General features: G+C 35.5%; 2 pseudogenes; one reads left to right on the forward strand and one right to left on the reverse strand.

The window, feature by feature from the left end:
- Positions 1–8,642: 8,642 nt before the first annotated feature.
- LOC110314197 lies at positions 8,643–15,408 on the reverse strand (annotated as a pseudogene).
- LOC110313700 lies at positions 11,351–12,240 on the forward strand (annotated as a pseudogene).
- Positions 15,409–16,784: the final 1,376 nt, after the last annotated feature.

Here is a 16,784-nt window from a genome sequence, read left to right on the forward strand (position 1 = left end):
TGAGGTAAACCAATCACAAAAGAACTCACATAATATGCACTCACTGATAAGAGAATACCCAAGATACAATTTGTAAAACACAGGAAACTCAAAAAGGAAAACCAAAATGTGGACACTTCACCCCTTCTTAGAATTGGGAACAAAACTCCCATGGAAGGGGTTACAGAGACTAAGTTTGGAGCTGAGACGAAAGGATGGAACACCCAAAAACTGGCCCACCCATGGGCCCATCCCATAATCAGCCACCAAACACAGACTCTATTGCATGCACCAGCAAGATTTTGCTGAAAGGACCCTGATATAGCTGTCTCTTGTGAGGCTATGCCAGTGCCTGGCAAACACAGAAGTGGATGCTTCCAATAAGCTATTGAATGGAACATAGGGCCCCCAAGNGAGGAGCTAGAGAAAGTACCCAATGAGCTGAATGTGTCTGCAACCCTATAGGTAGAACAATATGAACTAACCAGCACCCTCAGAGCTCATGTCTCTAGCTGCATATGTAGCAGAAGATGGTCTAGTCAGCCGTCATTGGGAAGAGAGGCCCCTTGGTCTTGCAAACTTTATATGTCCCAATACAGGGGAACACCAGGGCCATGAAGGGGAGTGGGTGGGTAGGGAAGCAGGGGGGGAGGGTATAGCGGACTTTGGGGATAACGTTTAAAATGTAAATGAAGTAAATACCTAATAAAAATTGGAAAAAAAAGGAGAAGACCAACACACACAAGATGTTCTCTGAACTTCAAACACATGCCATGGCATATACACACACATGTGTATAAACACACAAACAGACACATGGGCACATACACAGGCATACATGCACAAAAGACGTCAGAATATGCAGAAATAAAATCATATAAACTGTGTGTGTTGACTTTTTTCCCTTTTTCCTTTTCTTTCTTTCTTTCTTTCTTTCTTTCTTTCTTTCTTTCTTTCTTTCTTCTTCTTCTTCTTCTTCTTCTTCTTCTTCTTCTTCTTCTTCTTCCTCTTCTTCACATTTTTGGGGTTTTTTTTGTTTATTTGCTTATGATAGTACCTCACTATGTAGAACAATTTGCATTCAAACTTGCTATATAGAGGAAGCTAGCATCAAACTTAAGATGGTCTGGTTCGACTCTCTTCAGTACCTGGATTGCATGTATATAACAACACACCCGTTTTTATGAATTTCTTTAACATATGTCACTAAAGAATAAGTTATATTACCATCTGATGTGGCAGCCAACATATGAAGAGAAATGCTCAAGGAAATAATTTCTTAAATTTAGGATAATTTATTTTAAAAATTCACTGAACATAGAGAAGGAAGAATATTGATTTCAGCAGGGACTGATTGGTCCATTGTACTATAGCCTGTCCTAGGAAAAGATGAAGGAGCCACACTTTAATACATATAATAGACATCATGATTATTGATCCAACTTACATTTTCTTTTCGAGTAGTCTTTGTGGCATATATAAATGATGAGATTTAAAAAAAAAGTATAATGTGATAGGGAATAAAGTAAGCAAATGAAGAGTAGTGTTGGTCTTTCACAAAAAGTGGTAAAGATCCACTAGTATCCAGTGAGAAGTTCAATATAGAAAGAACAATTAAGATGTCATGGAAACCCACAGGAAACCACCAAGACAAAAACAAGAGTATGAAAATAGAGGGAACAGTCTCAACATAATACAGTGGTAAACTTTAAGCCTAAAATCTCAATAACTCTCCAAAGGTCTACATTTTTTTCAATTAAAAGACAAAATAAGAAACTATAAGTCCATTATAAGGAAGTAAGTTCACATATAATGACATGTTCAGGTTAAAGCCTAAATCCTGGTCTAGGAATACTTTCTTATTATCCCAGCAATTAGCAAAGCTAACACAGGATGGTAGCAAGTCCAAGGTTAGTCTTGGCAATTTAGGAAGTGCCTGGAAAAAAGGAAATTAGGGAAGATTAAGATATGCAGCTCAGTGGTAGAGCTAGCCTTGGTTAATGCTATGTTCACCATATACCAGGACTATATGATACTTTATTGAAAAAGCATCTGTAATAACAGAACAAATAAACAGTACACACGTTAGATTTAGATGTGAACCAAAGACTCAGGCTCAGTTAAAACACTTAGTATTTGATTTCCCATGCATCTTCTTAGTTTTTTAAGTTATCCCTCAACCCTTGCATTTTCTCTATTGTTTTAGAGTTTCATCACTTGACTATTCTGGCCAAATTAATTTACAATATCATGAGACATAATAATTATTGCCACACATTTAGGTTACTTATTATATTTCCATTGCCCCTAAATATCTATCTACATTTTTTCAGATTAAAAAAAAAGTCTCAGATATTTATTTTGTGTAGCTTTATAGAATTTCTAGATCCTATTTTCAGGAAGAGTCATCAATCAATTTATCTTTTCTTAATTCCAGGAGCAGATTAAAATAAGGAAATAAATATTTATGTCAGGGACACCCAATCATTAACACCGTACAATTAGAGTAATAAAATGTAAGAAATAATGAAATGCTATTATGTATAAAGCAGTCTGACCAGAGGATTTGTCATTTAGCAAAGCTCAAAACATATAAAATAATGAATAAAACTGCACAGTGAAAATGAGAAACCTCTATTGTATACTGAAAATATAAAGAAATTAAATATTAAAACTACATGATTTAGAAGGTTGATTATTTTTTCTAGGACATTATATATTTCATCCTTATTTATCTCATGAAATTAAGTGTCTATGATGAATAGATTATTATACACTTTAAATTTTACAAATCCTGCAGTCTATATCTTTGGTACATTGTTACTAAGTATTTTAAATTAATTATATTTTTATGGATAAAACATCTTACACTGAAAGCATATTAAACTTAGATGAGTACAATATGAACTTTTATTAGTTAGAGTTATGTATGGTGTAGATTTATGAAACACCAAAAAGCCCACTTTACTGTTTTAATCAACTATGTGTAAACCTTAAAAATTAAGAGTACATTTGCAATTTAGACAGCTGAGCCTCATGAGAACATTAATGAAAATAGTGCTTGGCATTTCCCTCCTGTAAATGAAGATGCTGAAAAGCACTACTTCAGTGATCAATATTGTCTAATTCAAAGCCAGAAGCCTTTGTAATTGTAAAGGATAAGGGAAAATAAATCAACCAAGAAAATGTTCTAACCTTCTTGTTAGATATCTTAACTTTAAAATACCATTTGTTCTCCTATTTTCCAGTGTCACCTATAAAGTAGAGAAAAAACAACTCACTTTCAGAACAGCAGTGGGCTCTTCATTCAATAAAGATACTGAAACTGCTAGGAGGCTCTGTCAAGGCTGAAAATACTTTTATGCAAATACTTGTCAAAAGTAGTGTTGTCATGCTGACAGGTAATATGTTACTTTTCATGGTGCAATAATGGTTTACTTCCTTTTATAACTTAAAATGGTTGATAATAATCTCTTCAATGCATGCTTTTTCATTAATGAATATTATGGTATGTTTTAAGGAGAAATCTGGTTTGAAATTTCATTATACTCAGATACATTCTTCAACTTGAGTGAGTTAGTTACATGTTTCCAATTGTAAGTTATAGTTACATATTTCCAATTGTAAGCTATTCAAAATCTGATAAACCATCTCATAGAACTGTAGGTGTTTTTCTAATGCTCAAAAATGCACAGCTTCCAGAAGCCCAAAAGCTCCTAGGGACTAAACCACAAACCAAAGAGTACACAGTGGGTATTCATGACTCTAGCTGGATATGTAGCAGAGAATTGCCTTATCTGGCATCACTGGGAGGGGAGCCCCCTTTTCCTGTGGAGGCTTGATGACCCAGTGTAGGAGAAGGTCAGACCACTGAGGCAGGAGTGGGTGGGTGGGTTGGTGGGGAAGTACCCTCATAGAGGCAGGGGGAGGAAGGAGGGTATAGGGGGCTTGTGGAGGGGAAACTGGGAAGGAGGATAATATTTGAAATATAAATAAATAAAATAAACAATAATAAATAAATAAGTGAACAGCTTCATAACTGAAAAATATGAGGAGATATATGTTGGACTATTTTTGGATAACTTTTTGGTACATTAAATAATGTGTATTTCATTCTAGTAGATTTATGATTGCTTTCCTTTGCTTTATAGTTTCATTATAATGCATGCATAAATTTATTTCCTGGGACTGTCTTTGATCTTCTTAAATATTAGGTGATATATATATATATATATATATATATATATATATATATATATATATCATATCCATATAGATAGTCATATAGATATTGATAGAAAAACTCATAAGGAATCATATAACTATTTATCTAAATTTATATATCATATGTATCTGTATGTATACAAACAAATACACATAATTTAAGTGAAATTTTCTCATCTGGACCTGCACTGTTTCTTCCAAAAAGAGTCCTAGATTATCTTTCAAACACCCTACCACCAGGCATGAGGAATTCCCCTTTTAGGTCTTCATCAGAGGAGTCCAAGAGACTCAAAAAATCAATATGGACTACTACTATAGTACTTGTTTGCCTACTAAATGTTGAAGACATTTCCCAGTTGCTGAAGGCACCATGTACTTTGTAAACAGGAAACTGAGAATCTGAGCAAGATATGACCTGAAAGTCTCCATGAAGACTAGCTTTCATGATACAAAAAGGTAGCATGAAAGTTTCCTAGGTACACATGTAACCAGTAGTCTTACTCAGGTCATATACCTTTGAAGTACAAACAGCAATCATCATGGCATGATATCCCTAAGGGTATAGTCATGGCATGTGTATGGTGGCACTAACCAATATCTCTCTAATTGAACATGGAGGAAATCATGACAGATACTTGAAACCCAGCCAACTACTCAGGGATAGTAAAAAAATGGATTTTGGAGGAGAAATTTGAACCACCATGTTACTAAACCATTTTAATCTTTAAATACATTCTAAGTATATTTTGTTATAGCCACATATATATGTAAATCTTATTTATCATCAAAGAAACACATCTTTGCAAAAGATAAAGAAAAAAATTTAAAAGTACAACCATTCAAACTGCAAAGATCTGATCACCATGTGGTACACAGTTCAGCAGATATATCTATAAAACAACTATTGGATCTAAGGCTCAGAAATTATTGCGGAAAAAAGAGCAGAAGGATTATAAGAGCCTGATGTACAGGAAGTTTACAGTATCTTCTAGGTATATCGGAGAAGCGATACCAATGAAATCTCATGAATATTGCTGAATAAAGATGAACCACACTAATAGACACTACTGTACAAGAGGAAAACTTTCCCTCAAATTGAGGATTTTATTTTTTATTATTATTGTTACATACATACATAATGAATATAAATATAATACTATATCATATATTTTTAGTGTATTTATACATCTTAAGAGCTGAAAGTTTTGTATTGGATAAACAATAAGTAGGCATATCACTGTGGAAGACTAATTATCTTTCTCAGCTATCATTTTTGTTTGTAGCTCTTCATTTAGAGGTGGGGGTCCATGAGATCCCTCCTTCCAAATTAGTCTATCCAATGATATTAACATCACTTGTATATTCATTTATTGAGCATAATTTTCTTAAAGACTTATGAGGCACTGAAGATGCAGAATAAATAACATATTTTCCCTACCTTAAGGAATTCTTTGTTATTCATTTTCCCATTTTTTAATGAAATATAGTTTTGGATATGTTCAGAGAAATATTTTAAAAACTGGAATTCATTAGCTGAATATAAGGTAATAGCATTGATGGAAGGTTCTTTAACAACGCATAGAAAAGCATCACCTAATGAGCGTTGATAATTTTCACTTGGATGTGGTATGTTGGAGTAATGACATAAAATTTTACGAAGGCAAAATGGGATATAATAGCCTTGGAGTCCAAACTGGGTTGGTTGTCTTATTGATGTAAGAATCCTAAAGGAACGAATGGCACCGTAAAACTCAGCCTTTACTTTTGCTTTTGCCCTTCATGCCAAAAATAAGGGGGAGGAGGAGTGATTCTTGGGCCGTCACGCTTAGGCTGAGGCTGCAGTATTCATTTGCTTAAATATAAGTCAAAGTGGCAGTTCCAGTTTCTCAGCCTTCAGGTAGTCTTTATGTGATTGCGTAGTAGTAATCCATTTCTCACACTCTGGGGAAAAAGCAATGTAACGTGAAATCCCCTTCGCAATTCATTTTTAGGATGACATTGACCACTGAGGTATCAACTCCAAAATTTGTTTTTGTGCGAACTAGAAAAGTTCCCATCTTCTCCAACAGTTTTCTTTGCTGAAGTTTAATGTGGTGCTATCATTCTAGATTGGCCCAGGAACTTCATGTAAGCCTTCTGTTAAGTGAAGGTTGTGAAATGGTGGAGAGAAATTTCCTAAAGAATACTTATTTGAAATATAAATTATTGTAAGTTCCTTTTGCAAATGGAAATGTATTACACCAGAGAAGAAAGATAATTGTCTTTTCATCAGGCTCATATCCTATTATCACTATCACAATATGAGACATTACAGTATTACTAATTTGGCACTTTAAGTGATAGAGTTAAGCTAATAGAAAGTTTAACACCATCCCAAAACATGTCAGATATCTAGAAGCATGTGTGAAAATACTTTTGTCACCCACCATTAATTATTCAAAACAGTCTCAACATCCTAATAAGTTAAATTCCTTGGATAATGTTGGCAGGATATCAGAGAACTGTTTGGATTTGTTTAATATGTTTCTGCTTTATGTAGCACTATTTCCAATTACATATGCTTAATCACATACATACACAAAAAAGAAAAGCTAAAAGGATGTATTTAGTATTTGGCTGTCTTACCTATGCATATAATAAAATTAAGTTGCTTAACCCCATACCCTCGCTTTGCCTCTCTCCCTTTGCCACTAAGTTTCTTCTTCCTAAGAAGTTGGTGTTCTACTGTCTTGTTTAATTGGAGTTACTTGAAAGAAAATAAATGTGAGATTGTTCACTGAAACATGGACAACTTTTTGGTGACCACACAAGAGAAAATGATAACCCACTCCCAGTCACTGGGTGACCCTCATATGGATGAGTGATTCCTCATATGTCCCTTTCCCACCCATGATTATCTTAGAGTTTTTATTACTATGATAAAGTACTATGACCAAAACAACTTTGGAGGAGAAGGTCTATTTCAGTTTATAGGTTCACATTACAAACTATCATCTACGGAAGTCAAAGCAGGAACTCAACCAGGTCACAAACGGTTTTCTTTCCTGAACTTGATTTAATCTGCTCCCATGTACATTCCAGGACCACCTGCTGAGAAGTGGCATCATTCACAATGATCTATGCTTTCTCATATCAGTCACTAGTAAAGAAAATACACTACAGACTTGCCTATAGGCAAAGCTTATGGAGGTATTCTCTCAGCTGAGAGTTCTTCCCATGTGACTCTAATTTATGTCAATTAGACAAAAAAAAATGAACCAAGACACAGAGAAAATGTTAACAGCCGTATGCTGTATATGTCCCACGTAGATAACCACAGTTCTGAATGCAAGTGCCAAGTCATAATCAGATTTTTTTTGTTACACCTCCATATCCCAGCCATTACATTTGTGGTACACCACCTTATTCTCAGTCTCTTATATTCTTTAATGTTTTCCATATCTTTGTGAGGATCATAGAGGTTTTCTGTTTAGAACCAAGCACTTCATCACTTATTTTTGGAACTTTGAGAAGTGTAAAACAACAACAACAACAAAACCGAGATTTTTATTTGAAAAGAAATGTCATACAATCACAATATTATTAAACTGTTTTCTTCCTGGTAGTCTCTGCTTCTCAACTTCAGAGTAACTTCATTTATTTTTATTGTGGTTGTTGGTGCTATTGGTTCCAGTCTACCATCTTGTGGCTTGTTTTCTGTTCTATCAGATATTCTGGGTTCCTTCTTCATTCTCCTGATCTCATTTGCATAGTACATTTAGAGGTTTTGGTTCTCATTTACTTTTCACTTAGGATCATGGATGAGATAATATGTTTTCATACATGTTATTAAATTTTACTATATTTCAAAAGCCCCACATTTCAACTTTCAAAGCTCACAATAAAAAGGTGTTTACTTTGTTTTGTATATTCACCAAATACTATTATGCTACAGTCCTTTTCAGAACATTTTCATTACTGTGGAAAGTCACACCACTTATATGAGAAGTCACCCAGTCCTGAGTGCAACTAATTATATTCTGTTTCTATGTTAGGATAGTCATTTACTATAAATAGACCATGCAATATGATGTGTTGTGACAGCCTGAACTTGACAGCCATAACATCAAATTAATCCATGTGATGATATTCACTAGTAATTTTTCTAAATGACCAAATACTTTGTTAGATGTATATACCCTTTATCATCTGAAAAAAGAGGTGTTTATACATTTTAAATATATTTTGAACAATGGCATTAATTCTTGCATTAATTAATTAATCCTTTATTTACAGTATAAAATTTAAGCAGGATAATGGTTCTGATCCATGATATTTCCAGGTCCTGCATCACACACTGTGAAGTCATGGAGGCAAACACAGGGGTCACTTCAAATTGTCATTCTCAAGGGAGAATGTCACCTAAAACATTAGAAGATCTGGTTCAGTCTTGATTTACATCACATTTCCCCATACTGTGAGATTACCAGTAGCATTTTGGGATTACTGGTGAGGCCTGTGGGAATATTCTCAATCTTTCACATTACTAGAAGTCCATCAATGACTATATGCTTCCTACCCAGCCAATCACACTTAGGACATGTGATGAAGAACTGGCACCCATTTGTCCTGGGACCATTATTTACCATGGAAAACACATGTAGAACTGAGTGTCTAATTTTATATTTTCTGCTATAAATTGACCCTGATGAATACAGGCAACCCCATAACCATCACCATTAACAAAATCTCCACCCTGGATCACAAAATCCTTTATGATTGTGTAGAAGGAGCTTCCTTTGTGTCCTATAGTAACAGCATCCTTTTTGAACTCTCCACTGCAGAACTACCTAAACTTCTCTTCCATCTTAGACACAACATCAGCAAATATCTCAATCTTCATGCCACCAACTTCCTGGCCACCAATGCTAACATCAGAGAAGAATACAGGGTTGAGTGAACTAGAATTTGCCACCACTATTGCTTTGTTCTAAACATATCCCAATAGGTTTTATTTGGTCATTTAATGTCATTTATCTTATATATGTACCTAAGAATTGTATCTCACTTTCTTATATTTAATTTTTCTTTGAATCAAAGTAAAATTAATCATTTTAATAATGTTAAAGTATGAAATCCAGCTCATTTATAATATAGGAAAACAAACAAACAAACAAAATACAGATTTCTAAATGTTTGCATGAACACAAAAACAAAGCTTGTACCCACAATGAGGATGCTTTCTCTTTTCTACCTATACTTCTTAGAAATATCTGACCTGATTTCTGTTGCTATGGACTGGCTTGTCTTGGGAACCTATATATAAAAATCATACAAAGTATCACTTTTTGCCTTGTTTATTCTATTTTACATGACATTCTCAGGCTCTGTATATATTTCTATGTTGTACTTCATTTCTATTTATTTAAACTACTTTAAACTAATTTATTTTTAATTGAAAATAATTAAATCATTTTGTCCCTTCCTTTCCATTCCCAACATTTTCCATGACTATTTTAGCACTTTCTCAAATTCAGGCTTTCTTTAATTATTACTGTTCCATTTATATATATAAAGCCATAAAGTGGCTCGTGAGTCACTTTCATGTTGCCTGTATGTACGTGACTTCAGGGTAGACCCCATTGGTGTTCAGCTAGATAACCAATGATGGAGCTTCTTTCTGGTGGAATATTACTCCCCTTGCTCTCAGCATCCTCTAGTTGCCTATGTCTTGTCTAGCTCCAGACCACTGCATAGAAGCATGCCTACTGGCATTGTGCTTGTTCAGGTTTTGTTTAGGTAGCAATGTTGAAGGTGAAGTTTCTCTGTCATATCTAGAAACATGATCTCACATCAGATTTTTGGTTCTCTTGGTGTCACAATCTTTCAGTCCCTTTTCTTTTATCTTCTGTGAGACATGGGTGCAGAAACAGTTTGTTATTTTGACTATTTGTAGCTTTCTACAATGGTTTCCAGCTACTGCTGGAAAAAAAGGTTATTTGATAAAGGGTGGAAGCTGCAATTATTTGTAGATATTGGGATAGGTTTTAAAATACAGTTAGAGGAAGCAGTGGGTTCTCTTCAAAGACCCCTGTCATCATCACTATCCCTGGTTAGTTCATGAGTTTGTAGTACCAAGCATGATTTGCCTTGTATTGAATGAGATTTAAGTTCAATTTAATAGCTCTTAGTTTTTGCCAAGATACTTATGCTAGTATTAAACCTGTAAACAATTCTTGCTGTGTTGAGGTAGTTATGATTCATAATCATTATAGCTGGCTAGTACTATTGATGGTTTTCCCAGATTTGAAGATTACGTAACAACCTGTGACACAATAAAAGGTGATCCTCAGGGCAAGACTCTTTGGGGCCATATCCAGGTTAAATTCCCTAAGTCCTATACTCAAAAAGTGTATGCTGCCTTCAACCATGGGGACTTGTTTTCACCTTCTAGGAAGTACTCAAGGGAAATAGCAATGGTTCACATTGATTAGTCTGATACTTGGATTGCCATTACAGACAAGGGAAGGTTCTCATAGCTGGTACTGGAAGTTTTGTTAATCTATGGCTTTTGGGAGGAACATTATCATTCTTTCACTTGCATGCATATTGTGTACTTATGCATGATCTTTGATGAAGCAATTGTTTAACATCTTTACCTACTATTAAGCAAATTGTTGGGTTTTGTTGTGGTTGTTTAGCTTCAGGTGTTAGTTTTATATTTTTACTTTAAAGTTTCATAAGATGAATTGCTTACAAATAATGATGTAGAGAACATGGTAGTTTTTACATATAACCCAGTTCATCTGTCTAATGTTGGCTATACTTTTGGTATCATATCAAAACAAATCTAGCTTCCTATCTAATTTGGCATGTATGGCATTTCATGGGGGTACTTTTATTCTTTCCCATTAGCATTGATAGATGAATTTTGGAAAACATGAGAGTTTCTCTGTGCAGCCGAGGCCAGCTATGTTCTCAGGCTCCTGCTTTAAAGGCTTCCTGAGCACTGGACCAACATGCATATGCCACTCCATCTAGCATAACAGTCTTCATTTCTAACCAACCTCAAAGCACTTTCTATTTTTCTTCATAATTTCATCACTAACTCAATTTTTGAAAGTACATTGAAGTCACCTCTAGGGCTCCCTTGGAAAGCCCAGGGGTCATGGCTGACTTGGCGCAAGGTTGCTGGACCAGCCTGGCCTTGATGCTGTCCTTGCAGAGTGAGCCTGACCATCCAAAATTCCAATCCTAACTTTAAAACAATAACCAGAAAAGACGACCAAGGGATCAGGCGTGAGGTAAGAAATGTGGCAGAGGCCATAAAGTATAAAGTCAGAGAGAAACTTGGCCGAAATTGAGCTTTGAGGGAGGGCAGACTACATTTTACATACAAATCCCAAGTATGGATTCAATGAAGAACAGTTTCAGACACCAGTATCAGCCTTTGAGTCTCGGGAGACTATAGTATCTCATAGTTTTAGGCCAAGTTAATCCAACTGTATGTATTGACTTAATCCATCTTGTGAATGGGAGAGGTGTCACCATCCAACCACTTTAAAGAGATTATGGAGTCCAGCTATTTGCTGCTGATCCTTTTCAAGCACAAGTTAATTTGAGGTGTAGTTAGCTTCAGAATTAGCCATTGCTGTGATTGGGGAAAAAATGGATGGTGGTGTTACTACTACTTTCTATGACCCAAGACGTCTAGAAATTCTGTGCAAGCTTGTTCCATTCCTATTGTGAAGACAACCCATTCCAAAAAGAATGGTCCCTCCTGAGGTGATACTGCCCTATTTTACCGATGCAAAAAACAGAGGGTACCTGGCTACCCTGCCAAGTTTTCTGAAGCAAGGTTTGACCATGCCATGAAATATGACTACTTTGTTCTTGATATCACAGAAGACGAAATAACTCTTCAGAATGCTCAGCACTTGGAATGATCCAATGCAGATTTTCTTTGGTCTTGCTCCTGGCTGGCTGGTGAATATGGCCGATAAGAAAATTATAAAATCTATACAACTACAGATGAGAATTGTCTTTTTTTTTAAATAAAAACTTAAGTTTATTTAAGACTCACAGAATAGAATACTTAAATTATATTGTACGCTTCATAAAGACACAGAGCAGAATTCTCATTTGGAAATCCAATATACTAAGTGATTTTTCTCAAAGAACACAATTTTCTAAAAGGTATTCAAGACCTTCAATCACCTTTAAAGTTATTTTACATTTAGAGCTAATATAAGGTAAGTTTAATTTTATGAGGATTAAGAGTTGAGGATTGTCTCAAATATTACAGCTCCTAAACTCCCTTCCAGTAAATCAGACTTGTTGTGAGCCAGGACAGGGTTGAAACATGGATTTTTATGGGTCTTAAAGCCTCAGGATTGATAACCAGCCTTCACTGTGGTTAGATCTATTATTCTTTTTCCATCTGAAATTAAATCACAGGCAGAAAACTTGGCATGAAGGAAAAACGAGTACATTTAAAATTTTCTTAGGTTTGTGAATTTTATACATTTCCTATTGCTACTATCTTCTGGTTTATTTCCACTGTAGTCAAGGGAAATATTTCACATAATTTCAAGTTTTTTAATTTAACGGTAATTTTTTAATGACAAGTCATGTGGAGTATTTCGGTAATTATCTCACATACATAGAAGAAGAATTTGTATTGTGTTGTTTAGAGGTAAAGTGTCATATACATAGGCATTCACAAAACCTTTTAGATTCCAAGGAATATAAGATTTTTTGATAATTTCTTTTACTTATTCCAATATTTCTACAAAAATTGTAGTCTATGTGGTTTAGTTCATTCAGTCATCTTAGTGTTAAGTAAGACCTTTTTGAAACTCCTATGGAAATCTTTACACAACCTTTCCTATTAATATATGTTTTTTATATTTTGACACCCACACCTACCCCTACCATGATAGGAACTATCAACGTGACTGTAAATGTAGGTATTTTACTCCAGTGAATGAAATAATTGGAGACATTTGACAAATCAGTTCTACTTGCAAAAATTCTCTAATTCTCTCTCGCCCCTTTTTCTTTCTCCTCTAGATACCTTTTTCTGAGTAGCTCTCTTTTCACAGAAATCTGGCTGTCATAATGCAGGTTTCTCAGTTTCCCTAATTTCTCTCTCCTTAATTCATGGAAACAATCTAGTTCTGTTTTGACTCTCCTCTTCTATTTCAGAGTGACCCTTAAAATTCTACCAGAGAACTCCTAAACCTGATAAACAGATTCAGTGCAGTATCTGGATATAAAATGAACTCAAACAAATCAGTGGCCTTTCTCTACACAAAGGATAAACAGGATGAGAAAAAAAATTAGGGAAACAACACCCTTCACAATAGTCACAAATAATATAAAATACCTTGGTGTGACTCTAACTAAGGAAGTGAAAAATCTGTATGATAAGAACTTCAAATCTCTGAAGAAAGAAATCAAGGAAGATCTCAGAAGATAGAAAGATCTCCCATGCTCATGGATTGGAAGGATCAACATTGGAAAATGGCTATCTTGCTGAAAGCAATCTACAGATTCAATGCAATCCCTATCAAAATTCCAAATCAATTCTTCAATGAGTTAGAAAGGGGAAATATGCAAATTCATCTGGAATGACAAAAAACCTAGGAAAGCAAAAGCTCTTCTCAATGATAAAAGAATATCTGGGGAAATCACCATGCCTGACCTAAAGCTGTACAACAGGGCAATTGTGATTTAAAAAAAAAAAAACTGCATGGTACTGGTATAGTGACAGACAGGTAGATAAATGGAATAGAATTGAAGACCCAGAAATGAACCCACATACCTATGGTCACTTGATCTTTGACAAGAGTGCTAAAACCACCCAGTGGAAAAAAGACATTTTCAACAAATGATGCTGGTAGAACTGTCAATTATCATGTAGAAGAATGTGAATCGATTCATTCTTATTTCCTTGTACTAAGATCAAGTCTAAGTGGATAAAGGAACTCCACATAAAACTAGAGATACTGAAACATATAGATGAAAAAGTGGGGAAAAGCCTCAAAGGTATGTGCACAGAGGAAATATTCCTTAACAGAAGAGCAATGGCCTGTGCTGTAAGATCAAGAATTGACAAATGGAACCTCATAAAATTGCAAAGCTTCTGTAAGGCAAAAGACACTGTCAATAAGACAAAAAGGCCACCAAAAGATTGGGAAAGGATCTTTACCAATCCTAAATCAGATAGGGGACTGATATACAATATAGATAAAGAACTCAAGAAGATGGACTCCAGAAAACCAAATAACCCCATTAAAAATGGGGCACAGAGCTAAACAAAAAATTCTCAACTGGAGAATATCAAATGGCTGAGAAGCACCTCAAAAATGTTCAACATCCTTAATCATTAGGGAAACTGCTTGTGGACGTTGTACATCGTGGTGCGGAGCCTAGTGCGCACCACGATGTACAACGTCCACAAGCAGGAAAATTGGACATAGTACTACCTGAGGATCCAGTAATACCTCTTCTGGGCATATATCCAGAAGTTGTCCCAACTGGTAATAAGGACACATGCTCCACTATGTTCATAGCAGCCTTCTTTATAATAGCCAGAAGCTGAAAAGAACACAGGTGACCCTCAACAGAGGAATGGATACAGAAAATGTGGTACATTTACACAATGGAGTACTACTCAGCTATTAAAAACAATGAATTTATGAAATTCCTTGGCAAATGGATGGATCTGGAGGGTATCATCCTGAGTGAGATAACCCAATCACAAAAGAAGTCACTAGATATGCACTCACTGATGATAAGTGGATATTAGCCCAGAAACTTAGANTACCCAAGATACAATTTGTTATACTCATGAAACTCAAGAAGAATGAAGACCAAAATATGGACACTTCCCCCATTCTTAGAATTGGGAACTAAACACCCACGGAAGGAGTTACAGAGACAAAGTTTGGAGCTGATACGAAAGGGTGGTCCATCCAGAAACTGTCCTACCCAGGGGCCCATCCCGTAATCAGCCACCAAATGCAGACACTATTGCATACACCAGCAAGATTTTGCTGAAAGGACCCTGGCAAACACAGAAGTGGATGCTCACAATCAGCTATCTGATGGAACACAATGCCCCCAATAGGGGAGCTAGAGAATGTACCCATGGAGCTGAAGGGGTCTGCAACCCTATAGGTGGAACAACAATATGTACTAACCAGTACCCCCAGAGATCATGTCTCTAGCTGCATATGTAGCAGAAGATGGTCTCGTCAGCCATCATTGGGAAGAGAGACCCCTTGGTCTTGCAAACTTTATATGCCCTAGAACAAGGGAACACCAGGACCAAGAGGTTTGAGTGGGTGTGTAGGGGAGCGGGGGGGGGGGTGCGTGTAGGGGACCTTGAGGATAGCATTCGAAATGTAAATGCAGTACATACTTAATAAAAATTTGAAAAAAACCCACATATCACAGATGATACATATGATAAAGATGAATGTCTTCAAGCAATTTTCTTCAGAGAGACATGAGTGGCCCTATAATGGATTCATACATCTTTGCTTAGGTCTAGCAACTGCTTCTCATCAATAAGTATGACTTCTCCTCAGATAAAAACTTAATTTACCAAAACTTAACTAAGCTTATCCTTGACTCATGTCCCCTGATATTATTCCACTATTTGATTGGTTTTATTTTAAACAGCCTAATGACGTTTAATAAATTGTTGTCTATAGTTAGGATCAATGGAGGAAATAAAGAATGATGATAATTTATATAGAAAACCTCTCTTACTGCATTTGCCAGTACTCCAGAGGCTAGATAGAAAGGACTGATGAATCACATGCGTATTCTCTGCTCCATACAGATAGCTCCATGCAAAGTTCAGTGCTACTTATCAATCTTTTCAAACATTCGGCTGCCCATTGTTCAGTAAAATTATTTTGCCTTCCATATTATTCTTGAACTTATTAGTTTAAGATATCATTAAATACGTTGTAAGGGAACTGATAAGTGGAAAAGACAGACACTGACCCTATGACAACCCTTGTTATAAGAATGAGCTATTTCAATTACCCACTTGATCGATTTACTTATTCAACAAAGTCTTATTGAATCTGTCACTGCATATATGTGTGTGAATTCACCAGAATTTTAAAACTGAATAGGATTCATTTCTAAATCTCTGAACATCTAAATATGTCTAAGCGCAGGGTCTTCAGTGACTTCTGAGATTCATCCACTTCTTTGTTCTGCATTCACTGATAATTATGTCCCTTTTTTCATGTGACGCCAAAAGTCATTTTCTTTCCATTTCTGACAATATCTCTAGATTTGCTCCTAGGCAACACATAATAAGTCTATCTTTATTTAAAAGGCTCAGTGCTGCACCTATTTTATATCAGGCACTCAAGTGATGTTTCATCTAATGAGCAAATGAAACTCTAATTAGGCTCAAAACCTTATGCTTCAATTTTCTCTTCTAAAGATGTTCCTTATTATTCTTAACTAAACAACCAAGATTGGATCAAACATCACTAATGTAACATAGAATTCAGTTCTCAGAAATCATTCTAAATGCTTCTTGCTTTTGCATTTTTAGCCTGTTACTGTCA

The sequence above is a fragment of the Mus pahari genome, chromosome X (assembly GCF_900095145.1).
Source record: "Mus pahari chromosome X, PAHARI_EIJ_v1.1, whole genome shotgun sequence".
Taxonomy (NCBI): domain Eukaryota; kingdom Metazoa; phylum Chordata; class Mammalia; order Rodentia; family Muridae; genus Mus; species Mus pahari.